This window comes from Equus caballus, chromosome 27, assembly GCF_041296265.1.
Source record: "Equus caballus isolate H_3958 breed thoroughbred chromosome 27, TB-T2T, whole genome shotgun sequence".
Taxonomy (NCBI): Eukaryota; Metazoa; Chordata; class Mammalia; order Perissodactyla; family Equidae; genus Equus; species Equus caballus.
In genome coordinates this window covers 42256227-42272256 of record NC_091710.1, presented here as the reverse complement: position 1 = coordinate 42272256, position 16030 = coordinate 42256227, and the positions used below count along the sequence as shown (strand labels likewise).

General features: G+C 41.1%; 1 long non-coding RNA gene across 2 annotated transcripts; it reads right to left on the bottom strand.

The window, feature by feature from the left end:
- Window positions 1-6952: 6952 nt before the first annotated feature.
- Window positions 6953-14709, bottom strand: LOC111770961 (uncharacterized). 2 transcript variants are annotated; one of them, XR_011433134.1, is made up of 4 exons: window positions 14535-14709; window positions 14386-14455; window positions 13421-13573; window positions 6953-9990 (listed from the first exon to the last, which is right to left on the bottom strand). It is a non-coding gene; the product is annotated as an uncharacterized lncRNA (long non-coding RNA). The 2 variants fall into 2 exon arrangements; XR_002804462.2 differs by lacking the exons at window positions 14386-14455; window positions 14535-14709 and having other exon boundaries at window positions 13362-13500.
- Between the last annotated feature and the right edge of the window lie 1321 nt (window positions 14710-16030).

Here is a 16030-nt window from a genome sequence, read left to right as displayed (position 1 = left end):
ACGCGAGACGAATAAGTTCTAGAGACCTGCTGTGCAACATCGTGCCCGTAGTTTACAAGACTGTATTGTGCACCTGAAAACCTGTTAAGAGAATAGATCTCATATTAAATGTTCTTACCACGATAAAGAAAAAGTTAACTTGAATAGTAGAAGAGATTGGATCTATCATTCTCATGGAACTATTCAACCTACTGAAAGATGTCCTATGAGGCAAGTGAAGTTGTTTCATGTTTTTGATAAACTCATAACTTGATACTCTACTGGAGTCTTCTTTAAAAATATTCTGTCTTCCTAAGTCATGGACTGATATCTTCTTGGAGGTGATTGCCTGATGGTCAATTGAGTATGTCAAGTTGGTGTGTGTTTGTGGTGAAAGGTAGTAATGTTCTTGGGGCCATCTAAGTTTTAAAATAATCGAAAATGTAGATATAAATTATACATTCCTTTAAGAGCACAAATGAATGCGGTCAAGAAGTCATGGGCTTTGGGGAGTATCCTACCAATGGTTAAAGGGTTTTTCTGTTCTGTGCATATGTTCTCATCTAGTTTCCCTATAACTGGGGATGTGCACACTTTGGTGGTTGGCTGGACTCATTGCTGTCATCTGCTGGTGTGAAATGGTTTGAATCCAGCTTGTTAATATAGCAGTTGAATTTTTTGGTTTGCATTTCTTTAGTTCCTATCCTCCAACTAGCAAACTGACCTGCCACAGATTACAAATTTCCTGAAAATTAAACTGTAAAATGATTTAAATGCTATTTTGAGATGTGTCCAATATCCTGAAACATGTTAGTCGATTATGTATTTCTTAAGATAGCATGCTGCCTAAAAACATAAGCAAAATAGTTTGAAGATGATGCTAGTCTGCAAGTAAAACATAAATAATGGATTGTACATTTACCTGGCAACGTGACATTTAAAAGAAGCCAAGATTAAAAAGAAAAATGAGCATCTATGGATGTCAGAGAGAAGCGACTGCAAAGACTGCCATTCGTGTGCTACGTGTTCATCTATTTAGTGGAGATACGCTCCTTTGTCCTAGGAAATGCTGTATCGTCTCTCTGTCATGGGTTAAAATTAGCCCCCCGCCCACACACACAATTTACAATGTACTTTTAAATAACCCAGGGCCTCACTGGAAGCAAGATATCTTTTTAGCTAAATATTTTTTGAAGGTGGATGAGATGGTGATTGACTCGAGAGGTTGGTGGAAGGCTTAGCAGGCATTCCTAGGATTGCAGGCATGTCTGATTTCATTTTACAAAGCAATTTAAAATAGAAAGCACAGAATTAGTCTGTCTACGAGCTTTACTATTGCCTGGTCATCCAGCTGTGATGGGGAGGCCAGAGCAACGGCAACCAGGGCATTCAGAATACTCAGCAGGATGTCTTCTTATGAGTCTTTCGCTGGGGCCTTCAAGTTAGAAAAGCTCCGTTTATCAGAGAATTGTCTAAGAAAGTCTTAAGATCCTTACATTGTTGTACCCAGATCTGAAATTCTAATTTAATTGGTTATTGCAGTTTTAAATGAATTGTTAGGAATTTGAAACTTCTTTCATTGATATTGTTTCTTTACCATCTTCTACTAAGGTTTTGATGGACTGTCTTGGAATTAGGACACAGATTTTACCTTATATAAAGAAGATCATGTGGTTCCTTCTGGGGACACAAAGAAAACAAAGAAAAACAAAATAACCAAGTAGTTAAAATTGAGGATAGATTATGCTTTCTACAACTCAAGTTTTGAACTTCTAGGCTTCTCCACCACTTGGCGTGAATAAAAATAAGATCATTTTTTATTGTCTTTGGAGTAAATACTCTCAATAAAAGAAATCACATATTTGCAGCAGGTGTTCCCTGGAATTCAAGATTATCTGGGCATGAGTCAAGGACTTGTGAGCCCACCGTCCTAAGTGGATATTTAAATGCAGAGTAGTTACCTGAGTAATCCCTACTGAAGAAATTGATCCTAAGGGAAGAGAGAACAAGAGGTCAGATAAATTACTCAATGGCTGGTGCAAGTCCACGGACTGGTGTAAAAGGGGAGGAGTTATTCTAAGTGTACCCAGTCGTTATAATTCTATATCAGCCTCAACGTGTTTCTAAGCCCTAAGGAAAGAAGTTATAAGAATGAGAAAGAGCGATTTCATGAAAATATCTATGAGATTTGAGCACACATACTGGCCATTACGCTGGTGCCAGCAAACTGGTGGCTTCAGAGAGCAACTTCCTTAGCCAATAGCACCCTCAGCACGGGGCATGGACAGCTGCTGAGCATTGGTGGCCTTGGAACACGAGTCAGTAGACATTAGCAGCAGTATCATTGCCTCTGGGAGGGAGCACATGGCAGACTTGGTGCAGCCTTATTGCCCACTCTCCTGGGAACTGTTACGGGATCAGTGGGCATAGGCAGGAGTGATGGCAGCTTCTCTGGGCATTGGTGATTTTGACTTCATCAAGTTTAATTGGCATAAACTGCCATTTTTGGTGTAAACAGTTGTGGAAGCTGGACCACGAAGGAAGGCATTGTAAAGCACATGTAACAGACTCCTGGGGAGGTAACCAAGAATTGGAGAAGGGTTCAAGGGAATTCTCTTAGAGTTACTACAGAATTGTGCGGGTGGAGCCAGTGTTGTAGTCTTGTGTCTCTAGTTGGGACCCTCCTTTTGTCCCAGGTCCGAACAACCTGAGAGTGAGATTTGACTTGTTTGGGCCAGATATTCAGCTTAAATTTTGATGTTTTGAAGTTTTTGGTGTTTAGAGGAAACCAGTAAATATTGAGAAAGGAGAAATGTAAAGCTCTTTTCCTTTTGTTTTCTTTCCACCTTCCTTCTATTCACGTTGAAATCTTTAAAATTTCTTTAATTTCAAGATTTCCAGCCTAATTTTGCCTTAAAAAAAAGCTTTCATAAAAGTAAATATTCCGTTTATAGTCTTTCCACAAATGTACAAAGAATATAAATGAGGACGAGTTTTATTGAAGGCCTACAGGCCAAAGCCAACTGGATAGATCCTTTAAAAAGACATTATGGCTGTTACTCTGGAAATTGAGTGTCCTTATTTTCCATTCTGTCATTTACTCCTCAGTGGCTCAGCTCCATGTTGATTGTTAGAATCAAACGTCACCTCCGACTTTGGCAAACAGCTGCTCTATTTGGTTTAGGGCTAAAGCCTGTTCTGGCAAAGAAGATGGATCTGCTCCTTCCAGATGAGAAGGTTTGGATGGAAACGGTGTGGCTGTCTGCCAGAGCTGCAGGGATCAGAATGAAGGCTGAGGACACGTACCCTGTGAGCTGGACCCAAGAGTACAGATGAAATCGATAGACTTGGGAGTGTGCTAAAGGATCAAACACGGAGCTCTCAAGCCAGCAAAATCCAATCATAGAACAATTGCATAGTCTTGGACCTAAGTAGGTTGCATCATATCCCCTGAAAATACTTACACATGGCAAAGGTCAGTTACAGATCAGTTCTCTTATCAGAGGAGTATTAGCCTGGTTCTTTATAAAACTCCCTGTCCATATATGATACTTGAGGATAAAGATAATAGAAATAGTAATTTATTATTACTGCTAGAAATATTTCGGATAATATTATATTACTTTAGCTATTAAGTAGCCATTATGAATCTACTAGCTTCTCACTTATGTGTTTGCTTAATAAACTTCTATGTGTACAGCATTGTGTAATGGCAGATAAAAATGAAACAAGAAATGACATTCCCTGACTTTGAGAAGACAGGATGTGCTTGTATAAATAACTTGAGGGTAAGGCACAGGCAATGTGTGTTAGAGATTTCAAAAGTTAAAGACAACTGTGAAGAAAAACGCAGGGGTGGGAAATGGTCAGCGAAGGATACTTGGATGTTTTGCACATCTTGAGGAAAGTGTTTGATCGTAGTTGGCGGAGAAGGGAGGATTTAGCTTTGCAAGCTGCTAAACATTAGCAGAACTGTGTAGGCAGTAAAAAGCATCTCGTATGGATTGAAGGTAAGGGAAGAGGCGGTGGGGAGCTTGCACAGTGGTTGGAGTGGTAGGAGAAAGACTGAGGGCTGAGAAGACCAGCCTAAAAGTGTTCTTGTTAAGGCTATTGGAAGGAAATATTGGATAGGTTGGATGGATCCATCTGATGGATGCTCTTAAATGTCTGGCAAGGACCTTTGGGTTGTTACTTACTCATTAGTTTGTTCATTCATTTATCAAATGGTCATGTGTTAGGCACTGGACTAGACATTGGAAATGAACAGGACCGATGCTGGCCCTATGGAATTCACATTGGGGAAAAGAGGGACAAAAACAGCTATTACAACATCATAATGGCTTTAAAAGAGGTCGGTAGAAAGTAGCTTGGTAACAAAGCAGAAAGCTTAATTTTGCCTGGAATGGAGGCAGGGCTGAAAAATCTTGGGAAAATATGCATAGTTAAGCAGATGGAACTGATGAAAAATATCTGAAGCAGATGAAACCGATGAAGCAGCCTGTGGAAGCTATTGAGGAACAATCCAGCCACCAGGCGAACAGAGTAAATCGGCAGTGACACGCACACTAGATTGTAATAGGGAGGAGGAGTCGGTCCAGCAGAAGCTGCCGCGACACACTCCAGGCTCAAGGAGAATGGAGTAAATGCTGTAACATAAACTGCAGTGGTGCCGCAAACAAGGAGGACAGCAGAAATACCTTAAAGATGCAGCAGAACTCAAGTGTGTGGTAGACCTAGGTTTGGGCTGCCGGAAAAAGCAGTGCTTAGAGCAGCTTGGCTCTTACAATTAGAAACTGCTGACGCTGTAAGCAGAGGCAAGCCCTTGGCTTCACTGCGAGAAGTCACACACTGTGTGGGAAAGGACTATTGGACTCCCACTCAAGTCCCCATTCGCAGAGACAGCACTCTTGGTCATTTCCTTTGCTGGTCCTCCAAAACCTCAGGCATTTTTTGTGCCTCTGAATCTGTGAATGTTTTACTCCCTTCCTCTTCTTCCCTCCAATGCCCTTGTTCTGGAGAAATCGTATTCAGCCTTCAAATGTCACTTCTCTGCCACCCCAAGGAATTCCTCATTCCTGTAGGTAAATACCTCCACTTTGCATATAGCTCGCTTTAGCACTTATGTCTTTGTGTATTTAGTCATTTATATCCAGATCTTCACTATAGATTGTTCATTCTTCAAGGGCGGGGATTGTGTCTTATTTATAGCAAAAGCAGCATTGAGCCTGGTCTTGGCTTCGAGTCTCTGCTTTACCACTTATTAGCTCTGTGACCTTAAGAAACATGGTTAGTCTCTCTTTTCCCACTTTCTTCATTTATAAAATAGGGCAAATAATATCAACCCATTAAGGTTACTAATTAAAAACTAATTATGATAATGTATGTAAAACAGCTGTCAGAGTCATTCATTCAAAAAATTCAATAAACATTAATTTTTTTCTTCTTTCTCGCCATGTATATTCTCAATGCTCACCACAGTAGCTGGTATATAGTAGAAACTTAATAAACTTTGGTTGAATTTACAACCTTTAAAGCTCACTGAGGGCTTGCCACATTTCAGGGATTCTAAGCGCTATAGGTGTATATTAACTCATTTAATACTCTCCATAACATGATGAGGAAAATACTAGTAATATTGTCATTTTCTTTATGAGGAAACCATGACACAAAGAAATAAGTACTTACTCAGGGAAGCCCAGAGAATAAACGGCAAAGGAAAGATTTGAGTCCAGGAAGATGCAACTCTGAGGTCCATGCTCTTACCTTAACCTTTATTCTACAGGTTGATTCTATGATGTTTGCATATGATGTTGAACCTTCTGGTAATTTTCTGCTGGTGATGATCTGGCCCATTCAGAGAGTTCCAAAAGTAGGATTGTCATATGCCTTGAACAAATCCATTCCTAGGATACTCCTAACAAGGACTTCTGAATACTCTTAAATTCTTGAGAAATTATTTCTTGTAAGAAAAATGAGCGAATTCTTTCTTTCATGGGAATTCCTCCACTAGTATGGATAGCCATTCACATTAGCCTATGAGTTAACTAAGTAACATATTCACCTAAGTCTTACTCATAAGTTGCTTAATTGTTGTTAAGCTATAGAGGTGTAAGGCATGGAATTCTCCTTCACAAGTAACTGTCTCCACCACCGCCACCACCACCAACTACCATTTACTGAGCTTCTATATGGTTGTCCTGTGACATAAGTCCTGCTACAGCTCCATTTTGCAGCTAAGAAAACTGAAGCTCATAGAGGTAACTAATTTGCCCAATTTCATAGCATCAGCAAATGTTTATACCTACGTGTTCCTGACTCAGATTCTATTGGGGAAATCAGAGCAACATAATGAGAGAAGCTGATGATGGCTCCATAGTGATGATGGCTCCTTAGTTTGTCTCAAAAGGAAAGAATAGAATGTATGTTATCAGTACTCTCCAGGGTAGAGTTTTCACTATCTCTATGGCATTCATGAGAAGCTCCTGTTATTTCACATTAGCAGCAGTGCAGAAGAGGAGCAGAGAGCAAGGGACACAATGCAGGATGTCTTGGGTTTGAGACTGGCTTCTCCACTCAAGTCTCCTAACTCCTAGATTTATTACAAAGTGAGAATAATAATGGTACTTGCCTCAAAGGGTAGTTATGAGGATTAGCGGACATTATGAAGGTGCTTCAGTAGGGTAAGGGGCTTTTAAGGACATCTATTGTTTTGTCTGCCCAGCTTCTATGAGACAGAGAGCAACTTTCGCTTACTAGTGGGAGCATAAATAGAAAAGACACATGCACATGAGGCAGGAGGGTCCTGAAGAAACCGTGAGGGAACCATGAATATGAGGAACCAAAATGCAGAGAAGCAAGAATGTAGGCTGTTTGTCACCAGAATGCTAGGAATTGTCACATTTTTATCCCAGAGGGGAAAGAAGATAACCCAGTGTATTAGTTTTCTGTTACTGCATAACAAATGACCACAAACTTAGTGGCTTAAGACAAATTTATTCTCTCATAATTTCTGTGGGTCAGGAGTCCAGGCATGGCTTAGCTGGGTCCTCTACTCAGGGTCTCACAATCTGAAATCCAAGTGTCTGGCAGGGCTGTGGTCAGGTGAAGCTCAGGGTCTTCTTCCGAGCTCATTGGTTGTTGGCAGAATTCAGTTCCTTGTGGTTGCAGGACTGAGGCCCTCAGCTTCTAGAGGCTGCCTGTCATTCCCTGCGGCATGGCGCCCTCTACAACATGGCAGTTTGCTTCTTCAAGGCCAACAGAGGGATCTCATTCCAGTCTTCCACTTTGGACTCTCATATAACAAGGTAACCAAGGAGCTACTGTCCCACCACACCCATGGTCCTCTCCACATTCAAGGGGAGGGAGTTATACAGGGTGTGTACACCAGCGGGTGGGAATCTTCAGGGCCATCTTATAATTCTGCCTACCACACGCACTCCCAGGGTGGCACCAGAATCTTTCAGATCTTGAGCTGTATTCTAGCCTCCTGAAGTCCTCATTTCCTGCACAATTCCTATCTCTCTCATTGCTAAGTATTGTAACTTCTCGAGTGAGTCAAAAGACCCTATTTAACACGTATAAGAAGGAAACATAAAACTATCTTTTCTGATCTGAGAAATGAGCATTTCTGGTGAAAAACAAAAAAAGCGCGCTTCAGACATTTCCTCTTAATTATTCCTGATTTAAATATTAGTACTGAATTTTGATTTGAGCAAAAGAGTGACTGCATGGCCTACAACCATAGTTACTGTAAAGTCAGACTTTTTCTTTAAGTAGAAAGCTTCAAAACCATTTCATTGTCTGAGGATTTAGATGGAAGAATATTTTTTTTTACAATAAATTTCACTTCAAAATTAGTCAATGAGGCTACAATAGTTTTCTCTATTTTCCTAATTCACTATGTAATTTTTCAATTTGTGGGGAAGCCAGAAGATGGATTTCTTTGTAGGAAATGAAACGTTATATAAATATTTTCTGAGAAGTGGCCCACACAGATAACATTAATTACAAGTGATGAAATGGTATAACCTTCTGACATCTAATTGTGGTTGTGTTTTAGTGTATTGATTGATGGAATCCAATTTCCTTTTTACTTTATTTAAACCGATCTTATACTTCCTGAGCAAAAAGCTTAAAACTGAGCAAACATGATAAATAAGACGAATGTGCATGAAGTACACATTCCTTTCCAAACTGGAAAGTACATACATTCCTTTTGTTATTTCCTACGTGGCCAGCTAAGCACAGACTGTACTTGTGAGTAAGTCAAGAATAAAGTAATAAACTCCAAGTATGCACTGTTGAAAATTAATTGATATATGTGAATTTTCACGTGGACAAGATTGCGCGGGAAGTCAGTACTGATGCCAAGCACAGAAATGACTGCTCCTCTCTCCTCTGTTTGGGTCTGCTTGTGGCCTTTCCTCTCGTGGTGGCATTAATGTGCTGCAGGAGTCAGCTGGACAGAGACACCCCCAGGCCTCTGTCATTGGGGCAGGATATGCTCCAAATTTTCTAATGTCATTGTTTTTGCAATGGGCCTGGATCTCTTGTCCTCCGACACTAACTCTCAACACAATGGGACTGATCTGCCCAATTTGCTCTTTCTTGATCTCTTTCTTTCAATCTGAAGGCAGCCCAGATACAGGTGATGAGAGAACACCTGCTTCTATTTCACTCCCAGTTGTACTGGTACTTAAGTGACAACATTTGCAGGACAGGTAGGCCCACAGGGTTCCTAGGAAGATGGAGCCTCTGAGCTGGACGTGACCACTTCTGACCCTAGAAGGCTGGCCCCGGCTCCTCCAGGTCTCTCTGGTCACCAGCATCTCTGCTTCCCTGCAGGTGGCCAAAGGAACCGAGTGGACTTTCTATTCCTGGTGGTCCCTCATACTCATGTTCAGCCAAGAACATCCCACAACAAAACTCCCTGGGTCCCAAGCCACACAGCTTTTGGTGTCACATCTCTTTCCATTACCGTAGGTGGCCATTTGCCTTTTAGCACATTCGCTGTGACAGAGTGGCTGGAGCAATGGGGTGCCAGCATCAGCTGCACACTTGGTCCAGCATCAGCAGTTTTTCTACTTGGGCCTTGCTGTTGTGTGTGGATCCATCATCCAGAAGCCCCTCCCCATCATTATGATGAATGTCTCTATTGTTCTTTTCTGTCCTTGGGCGTCCCATAGGATTATGCTAGTTCATCAGGCATATGTTGCAATCTTTGGCCCTTAAACAGAAGGAGTCAGGCTCTAATCCCTTTTCTTCTAGGTCCTCTGCCCCTTTGTAAATTCTTGGTTGCAAAATGATACGCAGGGAAAGACAGCACCCAGTAACTTCAATGGCTGAAGTGCAGACAGATATGCTGGTGGCAGGTGACATCTATCTCCTCCACCAGTGGTGTCCAAGACTCAAGATCTTGCCATGCCCTACATTACGTGGAATAACAAAGGGATTTGAGTTGGATCTATATGGTGATGACTGAGTGCTCACAACATTCTAAGTATAGTGCCACTTACTTGCAGGTAACAGTGGTTCTGCTCTCCGGAATCCTCTCTTGACTGGATTCCATGTATTTCCTTTTATGTGTTGAAAACTTCCACAATTGCCAAGAAGCTTTGTGTGGCTTCTTTATCAAGTGGTGTGATGACAGAGGGCTTTTTCTCCAACATACTGCCATTGTAGGTAGGGTTCTGTCTCTCTCCTGACTCCAGGGTAATACCTTCATGTTAAAGTGACATTTCTTCCTGGAACATTTACCCTTTGTTTCCTTAGGCGTGGACCTGTTCCTCCAAGTGATAAAATTCAGGTTCTCTAGCCTTAAAAACATTTTCTTCAATGTTTCTGTCCTGTGCTCCTGAAGCAGAACACCTTCTGGTTCTGAGGGAACCACATACCCGCTCTGTATACCGAAAGGGTGTCTGCCAGTGCCTGCTCTTTGTGACTAGAGATGAGATGCTGAAAAAATATCACAATCCTGGGGCAGAGAGGAGCTGAGCCAGAAGTTGCCAGATACTGTAGGAAGGAAAACTATATTTAGCAAGGATAAAATAGTCTTAGCCTACTTAGTCAGTACCTTTTTTTTTTCTGCTTCTATACATTTACTTTTTCTGGACGTTTTATGTAAATACAATCATATAATATGTGGTCTTTCTCCCAATTTTAGAGGGGAAAACATTCAGTCTTTCACCAATAAGTATGATGCTAACTGTAGGTTTTTCATAGAATCCTGCTATCAACTGGATAAAATTCTTTTCCATCTCAGTTATTGAGTCTTTTTATCATGAATGGATGTTAGATATTATCAAATGCTTTTCTTGCATGTATTGAGATGATCGTGTGTTTTTTTTCCTTTATTTATATTATTCTATTAAAATTATTTTACATTGGGGGCCGGCCCCATGGCTGATTGGTTAACTTCATGCACTCTGCTTCAGCAGCCCAGGGTTTCACCAGTTCGGACCCTGGGCATGGACATGGCACCACTCAACAAGCCATGCTGAGGTGGCATCCTGCGTAGCACAACCAGAAGGACCTACAACTAGAATATACAACTATGTACTGGGGGGCTTTGGGGAGAAGAAGAAGAAGAAGAAGAAAAAAGAAGATTGGCAACAGATGTTAGCTCAGGTGCCAATCTTTAAAAAAAAAAAGGGGCCAGCCTGGTGGTACAGCAGTTAAGTTCGAATGTTCCACTTCAGCAGCCTATGGTTCACCAGTTCAGATCCCAGGTATGGACGTGGCACCACTTGGCAAGTCATACTGTGGTAGGCATCCCACATACAAAGTAGAGGAAGATGGGCAGAGATGTTAGCTCAGGGCCAGTCTTCCTCAGCAAAAAGAGGAGGATTGGCAACAGATGTTAACTCAGGGCTAATCTTCCTCAAAAAAAAAATAAATAAAATTAAAAAATAAACAAGAAAAAATTATTTTACATTGATCGATTTTTAGATATCAAGCCAACTTCGTATTTCTTGGAGAAATCCTACTGGGTCATGGTGTATAACCCTTTTTATATGTCGTTGTATTCATTTTGCTAATATTTTGTTGAAGATTTTTGCATCAAGACTCATGAAGAATATTGGTCTGTACTTTCCTTGTGATGTTTTTGTCTGGCTTTAGTGTTAGGGTAATACTAGCCTCATGGAATTAATTGGAAAGTGTTCTTTCCTATATTTTGTGGAAGAGTTTTTGAATGATTGGTGTTATTTGTACTTTAAATGTTTTATACAATTCACCAATGAAGACATCTGAGCGAAAGCTTTTCTTTGAAGGAAGATTTTCAATGACTAATTCAAATTCTTTACTTGTTATGGTCTATTCATGTTTTCTCTTTCTCCTTCAGTCAGTTTCATTAATTTGTGTCTTTCTCTGAATCTTCCTATTTCATTGAAATGGTCTAATTTGTTAGCATAGAGTTGTTCATATCATGTCCTTACAATCCTTTTAATTTCTGTAAGGTTGGTAGTGATGTCTCCTCTTTCATTCCTGGCTATAGAATTTGTATCTTCTCTTTTTGTTGGTCAGACTAGATCAGGTTCCTCAACCTCAGCACTACTGATATTTGAGCCCAATAATTTTTATTACGGAGGGGCTGTCATGCAATGTAGAATGTTTAGCAGCATCCACCCTGACCTCAGGCAACCACTCATCTGCTTTTTGTCACTGTGGACTTAGCTTACACTTTCTAGAATTTTGTATAAATGATATCATGCAGTATGGACTCTTTTGTGTCTGGCTTCTTTCATTCAAAATAATGATTTTAAGATTCACGTATGTTGTTGTGTCAGTGGTTCATCCCTCCTCCTACCCTAGCTTTTTTTCCCCCTTAATACTAAGTAGTGTTCTATTGTACGGATATTCTACAGTTTGTTTATCCATATCTGTTGATGAATATTTGGGTTGTTTTCAGTTTTTGGTTATTATAAATAATGCTACTGTCAGCATTCATGTATAACTCTATATGGACTTCTGTTTTCATTTCTTTTGTGTGAATACCTACGAGTAGATTGGATCCTATGGAAGGCGTATATTTAACTTTTTAAGAGCCTGCCAAATAGTTTCTCTAAGTGGTTGTACCATTTGCATTCCTACCAGCAGTGTATGAGGGTTCCAGTTGTGCCACATCCTTGGCAATGTTTGGCACTGTCAACGTATATCACATTTTCCCAAAGTGTGAATTCACATAAAATAATGGTTGCAAATGTATAAATTATGTGTATTACAAAAAATTCTGGAGAATTTTTGTTTTGGTGACTGAAGAAGTTTTTGGACCTCTTCCTTCCTTTCCTTCTCTCGTATTATATTAAATTGGACACTTAGGAAAGAAAATTCATATTTTTCAAGTCACTAGAGGACCCTTAAACTCACTACAGATGAGTTTAACAAAAGGCATCACTTTTAGCATCCTGACAGGAAAAATTTTATTTCTTAAATCTCTAAATTACAACTGGAGAGGAATGGAGAAGAAAACTAAAGCGATTAAAAATTGTATTTGGGAGAAGGGGGACTAGGTTGGAACGTGGTGATTTCCTTAATAGTTATTATACACGGTCACATTGCTGTCCTCAAAGCATAGATTTCAAAGGCTGGGCGTCTAGATTAAGCCTCATCACATCTATTAACCTCTCAAATGCTTTCCTCTCAGTTTTCCATTTTCCAGTGTTGCTCTAGCCATGTTAACAGGACTTCTAAGAGACCAAAGGTCATAAGAAGTTGGCAGCAGCCGTGACTCATTCTCTACTTTCCTCTTTAAGGCTTGATGCTGCCCATTACTGCCTTTCCTCCTAAGTTATCAGCAAAGAAAGCAGCTGGAGTGGAGTAAAGGGGTGGGCATCCTGGGTGAGTAGGAAGACATGGGTGGATGGTCACTGAAGTACTGTCTGGTCATAGTGAGTACTCTCGGAAGTCTTGAGTTCATGAGAGCTCCCCTGGACATATGGTGATGGCATATGAGAAAGTGTGGGGCTCCAATGAAAGGTGAATGTGTAAAAGGAGAGAGAAATGAGAAAAGAGGAAGAGGGAGAGGAAGAGAAAACAGAAGGAAAGATTTTGTGACCACAGAAAAGGGCTTTTTATTTATTTTTTTTGGAGGAAGATTAGCCCTGAGCTACCATCTGCTGCCAATCCTCTTCTTTTTGCTGGGGAAGACTGGCCCTGAGCTAACATCTGTGCCCATCGTCCTCTACTTTATATGTGGGATGGCTTGACAAGTGGCGCGTAAGTCCACACCCAGGATCTGAACCCATGAACCCCGGGCCGTCAAAGTGGAAAGTGCAAACTTAACCACTGCGCCACTGAGCGGGCCCCGAAAAGAGCTTTTTCAAAATACTAAAACAATATAAAGCAAACTTTCCCATTTTGACATTAAAAATCCTCACTCTGACCTCTGCCTGCTCCTGCAGTGGCATTTTTGGTGGGGGAGTACCAGCACCATAGGAGTGACCTGTATACCCGGATGTGTCCATGCATCCTTTCCCGAATCACAGCAAGCGCAGGATGGAGGAGGGTGAACGGGAGGAGGAGTCCTGGCTTGGGATCAGAAACATGGCTCTTCCTCTCACCAACCTCAACTCCTCCGGGGCCTCGGTTTCCTCATCTGTAATGCAGCAGAGATAACATCCTTATAAAGGACTATTGTGAGATCAAAAGGAGATGATGTGAAAGTTGACACTCAATAAAGCCTTTTCTATTCAGAGTATTTTCACATTTTCCAGTTTGGCAGCCATATTCATGAGAGCTCAGTTTTGGACAGTCTCTTAATGGGTCTTCAAGGGCGTAGCGGGAATATAGAATTTGAAACATTTCTTCTGGGTGTCTTTGACTTCCACTGTTTTGGTTATTAGCAACCCTGGTACTTGCAGACAGGCAGCACTAGAAGGACTGTGGCTCACAAAAGCTTAATTCTTTCCACTCAATTACTGACGCTTAGCATATTTTAGTTACCCCTCATTTGAGATTTCATACTATCTGGCCTCGCAGAATTGTACTGTCTGCCTTTCCCTCTTGAGGATTCTCTACAGCTTTTCTCCAGTAAACCCTGCAATGGGCTTTGTTATCAAGATGCCTGCTGTTTCCATGCCTACAAGTTCTGTTTTCCAAACTGGCTGTTCTCAGGCTGGCAAGAGTGAGCTGATTTAACTCCACAAACATTTTAAACTTGAAAGCTTAAATGGCCAGGGGTGCTCCCACAGGTCCTCCGCAGCCTTCTTTTTTTAAGGTCAAGGTTTCTGCTTTCTTTATAAATATAATGATTTCCTGTAATCCTCTGAGATGTAGCATCCATCAGAGGCTTTTCTGCAATTGTCAACACAAAAGCCTGTCTTCCCACTTGCCCTCCTTTCCAGAATCCCTTGAATGCTTTGATCTCTGACTGTTTTTTTCAGTGATTTTAGTTTCCAGAACTTTTACCTGTTCTGAATGAACATGTAATCCTTGAACTCCCGTGGCGATGGCTTCCCATGGCGTCTGACACTGAAGACTAAAAATAGAAAGATGAAGACCAAAGCATTCTCCAAGAAAATCGAATAACGTAGCTGGATTATTCCTGGTTATCTTACAGATATCCCTGTGACCAGACGTCTCCAAATGGCGATGAGATCATTTCTAGTCGCCTTTTAATCTGTTGGCAGCTGACTTCTGAAAGAGTCTTGAGAGTTTTTTCTTTTCTCCCCAAGCCAAAGGCAGCCAGCAGTTTCGAAACTTTCTCCACTGGATCGTCATTTTGACATTCACAAGTAACTTTCTAAGGTTTATTTGCCTTTCTTTCCTCATTTCAGGCTTGTTTGTGGGGGAGGGGGAGTGGGAGGCAGGGTTCTACTTTTTCGCAGTGGTTGCTAAGAAAGAATCTTCTCTGTTTATAGGCCCTAACAAATAGTGACAGCTGAAAGACAAATATGGTGTTGTGTTTGCCGGAGGATGGAAGGAAGCCAGCAATTAGCAGCCTCTGAGCACAAACACTCACAATGAGGCCTTTCAGAGCATTGGCTGGCATTATGCTTCCACAGATTGCTTGAAATAATTTAAAAAGTTGTTTGCCTCAAGCCTTCAATGACAAATTTATTTCCAGAAACCAGCCGGGGTTGTATAACTTGATAGGATTGTAAAATGACATAGTCTTTTCTTTCTCAAAGATACTTTTGCTTTATGGGAGCCAAATCTCAGCATGATTGTATCCATTTTCAGAACAGGATTCTTTGACCTTTCGGTCAGAGGCTGGAGTGTCATAAATCAATAAAGGGAAGCCAGGAGTGGGTTCATTCATGTTCACCTTTCTCGTCCTTTTTGGAGGAGGGGGATTTACTCAATTCTGGCGTTATTGTCCTGGAGTAGGATTGTGTCAATTGGCCTGGAGTTTAGAAAAGCATTATGCAAGGAAAAGAGAAAAGAAATGTGTCTTTCTACCTAACAGTAATATATAAACGGGTATTTGGGTTCTTTAGTTCATAATTATTGTATAAAAGACATAGCTACCTGGGATAAAATAGAAGGCCCTTAAATGATGCTTATAGAAAAGGAGGCCTAGTGGAAGTGGGGTGAGCGTCTAGTCTTTAGTCAAGGAAAGCAGAGAGAGGTCAGAGTAGCAGTGGGTGGTGTTGGGGAAGATGACGACAGTGAGGCCGTCTTCTAATGTCCTTTACACGTGTATCAATCCATTCAGTCCTCATCATGGCCCTCACAGGTAGGTTCTGTCATCTCAATTTACGAGGAAACAGAGGGCATAGATAACTTGTCCAAATACTGAGTAAGTGGTGGAGCTGGGGTCTGAATCTAGATAACGTGGTTCGGAACCATGCACTATGTTGCCTCTATTGGGATATCAGTGGTTCCCGAAGCCTCCACTTTTGTTCTCCATCTTTTCCTTTTCTCGACAGCACTTCTGGTTCTGGGGAGACTGCCCTGAAAAAGCTTTGGCACCGACTTAGTACGGAGAATGCCTTGCTTGCCTCTCTGCTTTTCCCCTAAACCTCCTCTGCACACAGTGTGTGTGTAGAATCCCAAAGTGACTTGGGAGGAAGCATATGGAACTTTGATGTGAAAAGAACAGTAAAAGATT